Source organism: Acinonyx jubatus, chromosome E2 (assembly GCF_027475565.1).
Source record: "Acinonyx jubatus isolate Ajub_Pintada_27869175 chromosome E2, VMU_Ajub_asm_v1.0, whole genome shotgun sequence".
Classification (NCBI taxonomy): domain Eukaryota; kingdom Metazoa; phylum Chordata; class Mammalia; order Carnivora; family Felidae; genus Acinonyx; species Acinonyx jubatus.
Window position 1 is genome coordinate 7,436,881 of NC_069396.1, and position 12,406 is coordinate 7,449,286.

The 12,406-nt window shown below is 36.3% G+C and overlaps 1 long non-coding RNA gene and 1 pseudogene across 1 annotated transcript in view; one reads left to right on the plus strand and one right to left on the minus strand.

The window, feature by feature from the left end:
- LOC128313328 (uncharacterized) overlaps positions 1–1,833 on the plus strand; it is a 37,325-nt gene extending 35,492 nt beyond the window's left edge. Inside the window, exon 3 of the long non-coding RNA XR_008293896.1 lies at positions 1,584–1,833. This is a non-coding gene — a long non-coding RNA (uncharacterized LOC128313328). The remainder of the gene's footprint in view (positions 1–1,583) is intronic.
- Positions 1,834–8,993: 7,160 nt separating this feature from the next.
- Positions 8,994–9,835, minus strand: LOC106984014 (multifunctional methyltransferase subunit TRM112-like protein; annotated as a pseudogene).
- Between the last annotated feature and the right edge of the window lie 2,571 nt (positions 9,836–12,406).

Consider the following 12,406-nt stretch of genomic DNA (forward strand, 5'->3'; position numbering starts at 1 on the left):
CACTGCTTCTCCTGAATTATTTTCCTTATTATCATTCCCCCATCGTTGTCTGGTTTACCAACTATACTTTCTTTTTCTATATTTTTTAGCGTCTTCCTTAAATTTTTCATGACATATTTGACTGAGGTTTAAAGTTAATGAATGTCTTCGTCCTCTTCCCGAACTTAGGAAGACCTTAAAATGGTTTATTCTGATCTCCCCTGTCATCTTCCATATTTTTATTATTTAGTGGCTCCCTCTTACTTTTTTTTAACACTTTTTGAAATACTTACAGATTCACAGGAAGTTGCAAAGATAGTACAGAGAGATCCCCGTATCGCCCACCCGTTCCCTCTAAAAGTTACATCTTTTTTTATCGTTAATTTTTTAATGTTTATTTATTTTTGAGAGAGAGGGACAGAGTATGAGCAGGAGAGGGAAACAGAATCCGAAGCAGGCTCCAGGCTCTGAGCCAGGAGCCTGACATGGGCCTCAAACCCATGAACTGCGAGATCACGACCTGAGCCGAAGTCAGACGCTTAACTGACTGAACCACCCAGGCGCCTCTAAAAGTTACATCTTATGTAACTATAGTGCGATATCAAAAACAGGAAGTTGACACTGGTTCAATGTCTGTTTGCAGTTCTGGGTCGTTTTCTCACGTGTGTAGATTTGTGTGACCAGCACCACAATCGAGATATGGAACTGACCCACCATCGTAAAGATCTCCCTTGTGATACTCCCTTTAGTCTTACTGTCACCCCTCCTCTTTCACCAGCAACCACCAATCTGTTCTCTATCTCAATAACTGTCTCGCTTTGAGAATGTCATATAAATGGGATCATACAGCATGAGACCTTCTGAAATTGGCTCTTTTCACATAGCATAGTGTACCTGAGACCTCTCCGTGTTGTTGAGTGTATCAATAGTTCATTCCTCTTTATTGCTAAGTAATATGCCACCATTTTGTTTTATTCCCCCAACATTTGTGGTTTTTGTTGTTATTACTCTTAGGTTTATTGATGTGCTTGCCAGTTTCTCTACTTACCATCATTTCTTGCATCTCTCTACTTCCTGCTGAGTTCAATTTCCTACTTTGTAAATGTACTACAGCCTTTAGTTAAGTCTTTCAGTGGAGGTTTGTTAGTGCTAAGTTCTTTCCATCTTTGTTTATCAAAAATTATCCTTTATCCCCCTTACTCTGAATGGTAGTTCAGGTGGATAGATTTTTCTAGATTCGAAGTTATTTTTTCACAAAACTTTGAGGATATCCCATCAGACTTCTGTTGCTGTCAAAAAGTCCCATCAATCTAATTATTGTCTATTTACAGGTAATTTTGTTGACCTTCTTTTGCCGAATACCTAACCCCCTGCTCCCTCCACAGCTTTTTAAGGTTTTCTTGTTGCCTTTTCACTTCCACAGTCTTAGCATGCTTTAAATTGTGAATTTATTTTTATTTATCCTCTTCTACTTTTAGAACAAATTTCTGAAATAAAGAGTTATGATTTTTTTAAGTACTGAAAATTGTTAGCCAATATTTATGTATGTATGTATGTATGTATGTATGTGTTTATTTATTCATTCTTAATGTTTATTTTTGAAGGACAGAATGTGATGGGGGGAGAGACAGAGAGACACAGAATCCGAAGCAGGCTCCAGGCTTTGAGCTGTCAGCACAGAGCCCCATGTGGGGCTCGAACTCATGAGCTGTGAGATCATGATCTGAGCTGAAGTCGGCCATCCAACCGACTGAGCTGCCCAGGCATCCCAGTCAGCATACCCTCTTCCCTATATTCTTTCTCTGAAGTCAAGAACAATTTATGTACAATAAAATTCACCTCATTTAGACAGAATGTTTCGTGTATGTTGACATTCATGGTCATGTAACCACCGCTAGCATCTGTAACAGGGTATTTCCATTGTCCCAAGAAGTTCTTCTGTCTCCTTTGTAGTTGATGCCCTGTTTCCACCCCATCCCCTGACAACCATTCATCTGATTGATGTCTATAGTTTCACCTTTTCCAGATCATCATATAAATGGAATCATACTGTGTAGAACCTTTGTGTCTGGCTTTTTTTTTTTTTTTTCCCTCAGCATAATGCACTTGAGCTTTGTTGATACTGTTGCCTGTGTGGTTCCTTCCTTCTTATTCCTATGTAGTATTTCATTGTAAGACTCCACCACCATTTATGTATTCACTGGTCGATGGGCATTCAGGTTGTTTCCTGGTTTGGGCCGTTATGAATTAGGCTGCCATAAACATTGGTGAACAGGTCTTTGAGGGACAAATGTTTCATATCTCTTGGGGAAATATCTGGGATTGAAATTGATGGGTCATATGGCAATCGTGTGTGTGATTTTATAGGAAACGGTCAAACTGTTTGCCATGGCATTTTCTATTCACGCCATCACCTTGTATAGACATATATTTGCTCCATATTCTCACCAGCACTTAGTACTGATAGCTAAAAAAAATTGTCCATTCTAATAATGTTGTGGTGTCTCATTTGGTTTTCATTTGCATTTCCCTAGAGACCAATTATAATGAGCATCTTTTCATGTGCCTATTTTGTCATCTATATATCTTCTTTGGTGAAATGTTTGTTCAAATATTTTGCTCAGTATTTTAAACCAGGCTTTTAAAACTGTTGTGTTTTGGGAGTTATTTAAATATGCTGAATATGAGTCCTTTGTCAGATATTGTTTTGCAAATATTTTCTCCCAGTCTGGGGCTCATCTTTTCTTTTCCTTAACTATATTTTGAGCAGCAGATGTTTTTTTTTATTTTGATGAAGGCTATCTTTTTATGTTCTTTCATAGTCTCTACTTTTTGTTTCCTGTGAAAGAAATCTTATGCTTCCTATGATCACAAAGATTTTCTCTTATGATTTCTTCTGGAAGTTTAACACTTTAGGTTTTATATTTAGGTCTCTGACCTAATTTTTGAATTTGTGGTTGAGGTAAGCACTGAAGTTCCTTTTCCCATTTCCAACCAATTTTGAAAAGTTACATTTTCATTTCCATTTAGTTCAAAACACTTTATAATTTTATAATTTCTCTGATTTCTTCTTTGAGCCATGTATTATTTTTTAAGTGTTTTATTTTGTTTTCACATATTTGGAGGATGCTCTAGTTATCTTTTTTAAAAAATAATGTTTACTCATTTTTGAGAGAGAGAGAGAGAGAGAGCATGAGCAGGGGAGGAGTAAAGAGAAGGACACAGAGGATCTGAAGTGGGCTCTCCACTGATAGCAGAGAGCCGAGGCAGGGCTCAAACACCCAAACTGTGAGACCATGACCTGAGCTGAATGAAGTCAGATGCTCACTTGACTGAGCCACCCAGGCACCCCTAGATATCTTTCTGTTATTCATTTCTTTCTTTCTTGTTTTAGATTTTAAAATATTTTTATCATGGTTATGTTCAAACAAAATTAGAATTCCATTGTGGTCAGAGAGTGTATTTTGTATGACACAGATATTTTAAATTTATTGAACCTTATTTCATTACACAGAATATGATCTATTTTGGTAAATGTTCTGTGGACTTAAAAAGAATGTGAAATCTTGCTGTTTTTGCCAGAGTGCTCTGAGGATGTCAGTGACATCAAGTTGATTTGTTTATTGATTTTTTAAAGTTTATTTATTTATTCGAAGAGAGAAAACGTGAGTGTACACAAACAAGTGGGGGTATGGGGACAGAGAGAGAGGGAGGGGGGAGAGAGAATCCCAAGCAGGCTCCACACTGTCAGCACAGAGCCTGCTGTGGGGCTCAGTCCCACCAACCATGAGATCATGACCTGAGTCAAAACCAAGAGTCAACTGACTGAGCCACACAGGTGCACTAACATCAAGTTGATTTGTTGCTGGTCAAATCTTCAGTGTATTTGCTGATTTTCTCTTTGTTCTATAAATTATTTAGATGGGTTTTGAAATACATTTTAATCATGGACTTGTCTGTTTCTCTTTGTAGCTTGATTGGTTTTTTGCTTCATGAATTTTGAAGTTCAGCTATTAGGTGCATACTGTTTAGGATTGTCGTGAGTTCTTCATGAATTGATCCCTTTATTATTATGAAATGATTTTATTTACCTTTGGTAATATTCTTTCTTTTAAAATATACTTTGTCTGATTTTAATAGATCTACCCTACATTTTTTTTCATTAGTGGTAGTATCCTTTTACTTTTATCTATCTGTGTCTTAATATTTGAAGTGCTTTTCTTGTGGGCAGCAAATACCTGAGTCTTGGTTTTTTTTAAATCTAATCTGAGAGTCTGTGCTTTTTAGTTGCTGTATGTAAGCAATTTACATCTAATATGATTATTAATATGGTTAAATTTAAATCTATAATCTTGCTATTTCTTTTCTCTTTGTCTTATCTATTTTTGTTCCTTTTTTTTTGTCTTCTGCTTTCTTTTGGATTGAGTTTTTTGTGTGTGGGGGGGGTATGATTCCATTTTGTTCCCTTTGTTAGCATATTATAGTTATCTCTTTGTTTTGTTATTTCAACTTGGGGGTTTATAATATAGATCTTTAACTTATCACAGTCTGCTCTCTTGTGATATTATGCCATTTTACGTCTGAGAACTTTACAAGAGTATACTTCCATTTCTCTTCTCCCTATCCTTGTGCTATTGTGAGTTACACTTTAGTTTTACATATATTATAAATCTTATTCTACATTGTCATATTTTATACAGCCAATTATGCTTTTTGAAAAACAACTTTACTTAGGAATAATTCACCCATTGGAAACATACAATTGAAAGATTCTCAGTAAGTTTATAGAGTCGTGCAGTTATTACCATAATCCATTTGTGTCACCCCTCAAAGGTCCCTCATGCACATTTGCAGTTAATCCTCATTACAACTTCAGCTCTGTGCAATAACTAATCTGCTTCTGCCTCTATAAATTACATTTTCGGGCATTTCACAACACGTCGTCTTTGTGTCTGGCTTCTTTTACTTAATATAATGCTCCTGACATCCGTCCATGCTGTTGCTTGGGTTGGTAGGTTCTTTACTTTCATTGCTGAGTAATTTTTCATTGTATGGATGTACATAGTTTGTTTTTCCATTTGTCCATTGAAGAACATTTAGATTGTTTCCATTTGGGGCTATTACAAGTAAAGCTGCTGTGAACATTCACGTCCACATTCTTGTATGAACATGTTTTTATATTTCTAGGATCAACACCCAGGAGTGTGATTTCTCAATTGCATGGTAGTGTATCTTTAACTTTCTAAGAAACTGCCGTGCTGTTTTTTCAGAGCGGCTCTTAGCCCATTTTGCATTCCAGCCAGCAATATGTAAGAGGTCCAACTGTTCCACATTTTTGTGAGCACTTGGTATGGTCAGCATTAAATTTAGCCATTCTAATAGGTGTGCAGTGGTATCTCATTCTGGCTTTAGTTTGTCTTTGCCCAGTAGCTAGTGAAGTTGAACGTGTGCCTGCTTGCTGTTTCTCTGTTTTTATGAAGTTTCTCATCAAATCTTTGTCCATTTTCTGTTTGAATTTTTTTTTCATTTCTTACTGAGTTTAGAGAATTCTCTATCTATTATAGATACACCGACTTTCCAGGTTGTGTGATTTGCCAATGTTTTCTCCTGGTCTGCAGTTTGTATTTTCATTCCATTAATAGGGTCCCTCATAGAACAAAAGTTTTAATGTTCAACCTACCAAATTATTTTTAATGGATCTTGCTTTCAGTGTCATGTCTAAGAACTCTTTGCATAAATCTGAGTCACAAAGGTTTTCTCCAATATTTTCTTCTAAAAATTTATAGGTTAACATTTGTTATATAAATGACCCAAAGATGGTTTCTGTTTATTGGCCCCCTAGGTTGTTCAAGTCTTCACTGCAGGCTGAGCCTTAGTAGCTCCAAAGCCCATCGGTGTAAGTTTTTACACACCCTGATATTTTTAAAAATATCCCTAAACAAGCATATGTAGAGATTGCTGACTGTGCATACCTTATGAAACCTCACCCAGCATCTGCTGAACATTAGAAAAGGTATAAATCCCCAAGGAGCTCTCTGACCAAGAAACTCTGCTACATGGCTGAGTGACAGCAGCTAGGCATGCATCCACCCTCTCTGATTCTCTTCTTCTTCAACGGTCCCCTTGCCCTTCTCCCATCTGATTGATAGCCAACCTCTGGATGGTTTCATACTGTGAGAAATTTTTTTACGCAATCCTATCCAACCTCCACTCAATAAAGTGTATGTGTTCTGCCTCTCACAGTCATGTCTTTTTCTTTAATCAGACTCCAAATCCCTTGAACTCCCTAGAACATTTTACATTAAAAAAAGGTTTTTTTTTAATCTTCATTTATTTTTGAGAGAGAGTCAGACGGAGTGTGAGTGGGGGAGGAACAGAGAGAGAGGGAGACACAGAATCTGAAGCAGGCTCCAGGCTCCAAGCTGTCAGCACAGAGCCCGTCTCGGGGCTCAAACTCACGAACCGCAAAATCATGACCTGAGCCCAAGTTGGACACTTAACAGACGGAGCCACCCAGGCACCCCAGGAACATTTTACATTTAGATCTATGATTCCCCAATGAGTTAATTATTCTTGTATAAAGTATGATTTTTTTTCTTTTTTCTTTTTTTTTTTTTTGCTATGAGTTCCATTTGTTCCAGTGCCATTCATTTAATAGGATATCCTTTCTCCGTTTAATTACTTTTGCATCTTTGTTGAAAATCAGTGGGCCATGCTTGGTTGAAAATCAGTGGGTCTATTTCTGCACTCTGTATTCTATTCCATTATTGTATTATTTTTAGATACTATTGTGAATGGAATTGTTCTCTTAATTTCATTTTTGAATTCTTCATTACTAGTACATAGAAATACAACTGATATTTGTATGCTGATCTTAGATCCTGTGACCTTTATAAACTTGTTAGATATTATATTGTAATATAATATAATGTTAAGTTTTCTTTTTTTATTGCTTGGTATCTTCTACATATAGTATCATGTCATTTGTCAAAAAAACAGTTATATTTGTTTATTTCCAATTTTAATGACTTTTTTCTTTTATTCTTTTTTTTTTTTTTGGAGGGACTTTATTTTACTATCTAGACTATCCAGTATTATGTTGAATAGATTTGTTGAAAGCAGACATTCATGCCTAATTCATGATCTTAGGGGAGAATCAGTCTTTTACCCTTCAATATGATAGAAGCTGTATATTTTTCATATATGCTCTTTATTGCATTCTTGGGTAAACCACAGGGTAAGAATATACTTGGTGTAGTATGTAATTTGCTGATATGTTGGTAAATTTAATTTGATAATGTTATGTTCAAGATTTTTATATTTATGTTTATGATGGATAATGGTCTTTAGTTTTCTTTTGTTGTAATGTCTTTGCCTTTGTTATCAGGGTAATTTTGTCTTCATAGAATGAGGTGGGGAATGCTTCCTTCTTCTCTGTATCTTGAGCAAATTTGTGAAGAATTGGTAATATTTCTTCTTTAAGTATTTGATCATATTCACCAGTGAAGCCAAGTTGAGTTTTCTTTGTATGAAGATTTTAATTATGAATTCAATTTCTTTACTTGTTATAGGTCTATTCAGAATTTTATTTTTCTTTTTGAATGAGTTTTTGGAATTTCTTTTTAAGAATCTGTTAATTTTATCCATGTTGTCTATTTTCTTTGGTCTAAAGTTACTCATAATATTATAATTCTTTTATTTTTTGTAGAGTTAGTAATATGTACCCTCTTTTCCTCTTGATTTTGCTTGTTTTCTTTTTCTCTGTTCTTTTCTCAATTGGTTATGCTCAAGGTTGTCAATTTTGTTGATCTTTTCAAAGAACTAACTTTTGATTTCATTGTTTTCTGTTTCCTGTCATTTATTTTACTCTGCTTTTCTTACTTTCTTAATGTAGATGTCAATTATTAATTTGAGACTTTTCTTCTTTTCTGATATAGGCATTTAATGCTGGTTCAAACTGCATTTCATAAACTTTGATGTATTGTGCTTTTGTTTTCATTCAGTTCAAAGTACTTTATAACTACCCTTGTGACTATTTCTTTGAGCCATTAATTATATGGAAGTATGTTATTTAAATTCCAAATAACTGGGTTTTTCCAGATTTCTTTCTGTTATTGATTTCTAATTTAGTTCTGTTGCGGTTAGAGAATATGCTTTGTATGATTTCAGTCCATTGGAGTTATTGAGCCTTGTTTTATGCCTAACATATAGACTACCTTGGAGAATGTTCCATGTCTGTTTAAAAGGAATGTGCATCCCTTAATAACTGGATAATGTGTTCTAAATATGTTAAGTTGGTTGATAGTATTGTCCAAGTCTTCTATATCATTACTGAATATCTGTGTAGTGTTTTGTCAATTACTGAGAGTTATTGAAATCTCTAGTTGTTACATTGTCTATTTCTCCGTCAATTCCCTCATTTTTTGATTCATGTATTTTGAGGCTTTTTAAATAGTTGCATATAAACCTGTAATTGTTATATCTTTATGGTTTATATTGACCCTTTTCATCTCTAGTAATATTTCTTGTTTCAAAGTTTATTTTGTCATAGATTAATATAGCCACTCTAGCTCAATTGTTACTTAGCATTGTAAATCTTGTTCTGTCTTTTACTTTCTGCCTATTCATGTCTGAACTTAAGATGTGTTTTCCACAGGTGGCATACCATTGGCTCTGGCTTTAAAAAAAAATTCCAATGCGATAATCTCTGCCTTTTGATTAGGATATTTAAACTATTCATGTCAATCTAATTTATTTATATGATTGTATTTATATAAGTCATTTTCCTCCTTGGTTTTTATGTCCCCTGCCTCCTTTGTTCCTGCGTTCCTCCTTTACTGCCTCCTAGTGTATTACATAAATATTTCAGGTTTCTATTTAAATTCCCTATAGACTTTGTACCATATTTTTTAGTTGTTTTCTTAGTGGTTGCTGTAACAATTCTTATATGCATCTCAATTTATCACAATCTATTTCAGATTAATACAGGCTTATTTTATTTTATTTTATTTTATTTTTGGTTTTGAACCTTTAATGGGAAAAAATATATATCGAGCTCAAGAACACTGTTTCACGTATCACTGGGTCAAGGGTTTGGGATACACATGACCTTGAATCAAGAGATACACAGTTACAGAATGAAAAACCAGCCAACTGGCACGATTAAGTCTCGGTTTCCTCCTCACTCAGCAGCACGCTGGGGATCCCACGACTGATGGGAAACAGACGTTCAGACTCTGCGCACTGCGGGGTGCCCTCCAGCACATCCACCTCCAGCAGCATGTGGTGCATCTTCCGCAGGAACTTCTCATCTTGCTCATACCCTTCAATTGGTTCTTTGGGTACCTCGACCAGGTGCAAGGTATCCGCTGCCCACAGAAGCACTGCCCACTCCACCTTGGTTATCATACATGCCACAAAGTTGGGGTTGACTCCACGGGGTTGATGTGGACCTCGGTGGCCTGGAGGCGCAGAGGGAAGCCACGGGGCCCCACCCCCCGCACATGTGAGCTCAACAGGTTGTGGGTGAGCAGCTTCATGTCACCAAAACATACACTCCTATCCCCTCTTTGTACTTCTCTTATTGTGTACATTGCATCAATATATGTTAAAATGCAGCAATACAGTGTTATAATTATTGCTTTATGCAATGTAAACATTTTAAAACAAGATACCACAGAGAGTATACAATATATTTATTTATTTAGGTATAATTAATATAACATTAATATTTTACATTGACCTACATATTTCCCATTTCCAGTGATTTTCATTTTGTGCATTCAAATAACTGACATCATCTCCTTTTAGCCTGAAAGGCTTCCTTTATTAGTACTTGTAATATAGACCTGTTAGCAACAAATTCTCTTAATTCTCTTTGTTTATCCGGGAATGCCATTCTTTCTATTAATTTTGTGAAGGATAGTGTTGCTGAATATAAAATTAGTGGTTGACAGCTTTTTCTTAAAGCATTTTAAATGTCACCCTCCTGCCTTCTGGCTTCCATAGTTTCTGATAAGAAGTTTATTGTTAATCTGTGTCGTTGGGAGGGGAGCTGCTTTTGCAGTAGCATGGGGCTGTGGCCAGGATGACCCTGTCTTCACTACCAGTGTCCTGAACTCTGTCCCGAGCCCCACAATATGATCCCAGGCTGGTGGTGGATGGGGCATGGGGGAAATAACATAAAAGTGGCCTACACATCGTACCTGCAACCAACACGACTGGGGACCAGGCCCGGAGTGTCTCTGGGTTACCAGACCAGTGACACATCTCTGGCTGGCTTGACACCTGGCCTTGTCCTGGTCTCCTTGACATCATGTCACTTTTCTCCTGCTACTTCCAAAATTTTCTCTTTTTCTTTGGTTTTCTATAATCAGGCTATGATGTGTCTCAATGTGGATCTCTTCGTTTACAACATCCTTAGAGTTTGTTCAGCTTCTTAGATGTGTAGATTAGTGTTTTTATAAAAATTGGGAAGTGTTCAATCATTATTTCTTAAAAAGAAAATCTGCCTCCTTCTGTCTCCCATTGTATGTATGTTGGTATGCCTGATGTTTTACAATGTATTTCTTTTTCTTCTTCTTCAATATTTTTTTTCTCTATTTTTCAGACTGGATAATTTCTACTGATCTATCAAGTTCACTTATTCTTCCTTCTACATTCTGTGGAGTTATATAAATATATAATGACGTATATCCATCGTTATAGTATCACACAAAACATTTTCTGTGCCTTAAAAATTCTGTGCTCCTCCTATTCACCCCTCCCACCTCCCCACCCCTGGCAACCACTGATCTTTTTACTGTCTCTACAGTTTTGCATTTTCCTACGTGTTATGTAGTTGGAATCATACAGTATGTAGACTTTTCAGACTGGTTTCTTTCCCTTGGTGATTACATTAAGATTTCTCCATATCTTTTCATGGCTTCATAGTTCATTGTTTTAGTGCTGGATAATATTCCAGTGTCTGGGTTTATCGTTTATTTATCCATTAATCTACTGACGGATAATATGGCTGATTCCAATTTTTGGCAACTGTGAAGAAAACTTTTATAAACATCTATGTGCACGTTTTTATGTGGATATGTTTTCAAGTCCTTTAGGTTAATACCAAGGAGCAAGATTGATGCATCATAAAGTAAGAATATGTTTAGTTTTGTGAGAAATTGCCAAACTATCTTCCAAAATGGCCGTACCATCTTGCGTTCTCATCAGCACTGAATGAGAGTTCCTGTTGCTCTACATCCTTGCCAGCACTGGGCATTGTCAGTGTTTCAGATTTTTTCCATTCTAGTAAGTGTATAGTTGTATTTCATTGTTGTTTTAATCTGCATTGTCCTGATGACATATGATGGGGAGCATATTTTCATGGACTTATTTGCCATCTGTATATATTCTTTGTTAAGCATTTTGGTCTATTTTTAAATTGGATTATTTATTTTCTGGATAGAATTTAACTTAGCTATGGAGGAAGGAGAAGCTTCCCTGAGAAAGCCATAACTCAAAAGAAGAAACTTGAATGATGAGTCAGAGTTGGATAGGTCAAGAATTAAGAAGTGGGAAAGAAAGAAACATATATAGACAAAAGGAAATAACTCCAATACAAGGAGTGAAGAGTAACAGTCGCTACATATGAAAAAGACTGGAGGGTAATCAAGTAAAGAGGACAGTGACGCCTAAAGTATACAGGATCAAGAGTTCTCTAAGATTATTTGAGACCTGAGATATTTTTCCTAAAATGATAACCAAAAAATGAAAAGTCCTAAACAGCTGTAAGTGGTGGATAAGTAGGTTACATGAAAGATCTGTCTGGTTGCAGAATAGTGAATGGATTTAGGTGCGGGACACAAGATTGGTTGCTAGGAAGCCAGATTTGAGGCTATCATAGGAGTCTAGTTAAAAGATAATTGTGCCTTTGACAGGGTGGGAGTAGTGGGGGTGAAAAGAGATATACAGACATGAAAAATGCTCACCGTGTTGAATCAACATGACTAGATATTTGAGTGTATGCAAGAGAGAGAGAAAAGGAAAAAATAGCTTTGGGATTTCTGGTTTGAGCAGCAGAATAGATTATGGTGCCATTTACTGAGTTAGGGAATAATGGCACAGGAACACGACTGGGAATGGAGGGGAGAAACATTGTGAGGTCAGGTCTAGCCATATCCAGGGAATCAAATATGTGGATCTGGATGGAGCTCGTGGGAAAGGAGATTTAAGAGATATGGATTCGGGAGTTGTTGACGTATTCATGGTAGTGGAAGCTCGGCGAGAAGACGGAGTTGCCCACAGAAGCTGTGTAGATGGCATCAACAAGAAAGACAGAGTCTAGAAGATTGCCCAACTTTAGGCTGGATAAAAGGTGGAACCAGAAAAGGAGAATGAGTAAACCTACTTAGAAAAGGTGGATAAGGAAACTAGGAAAGCTTGA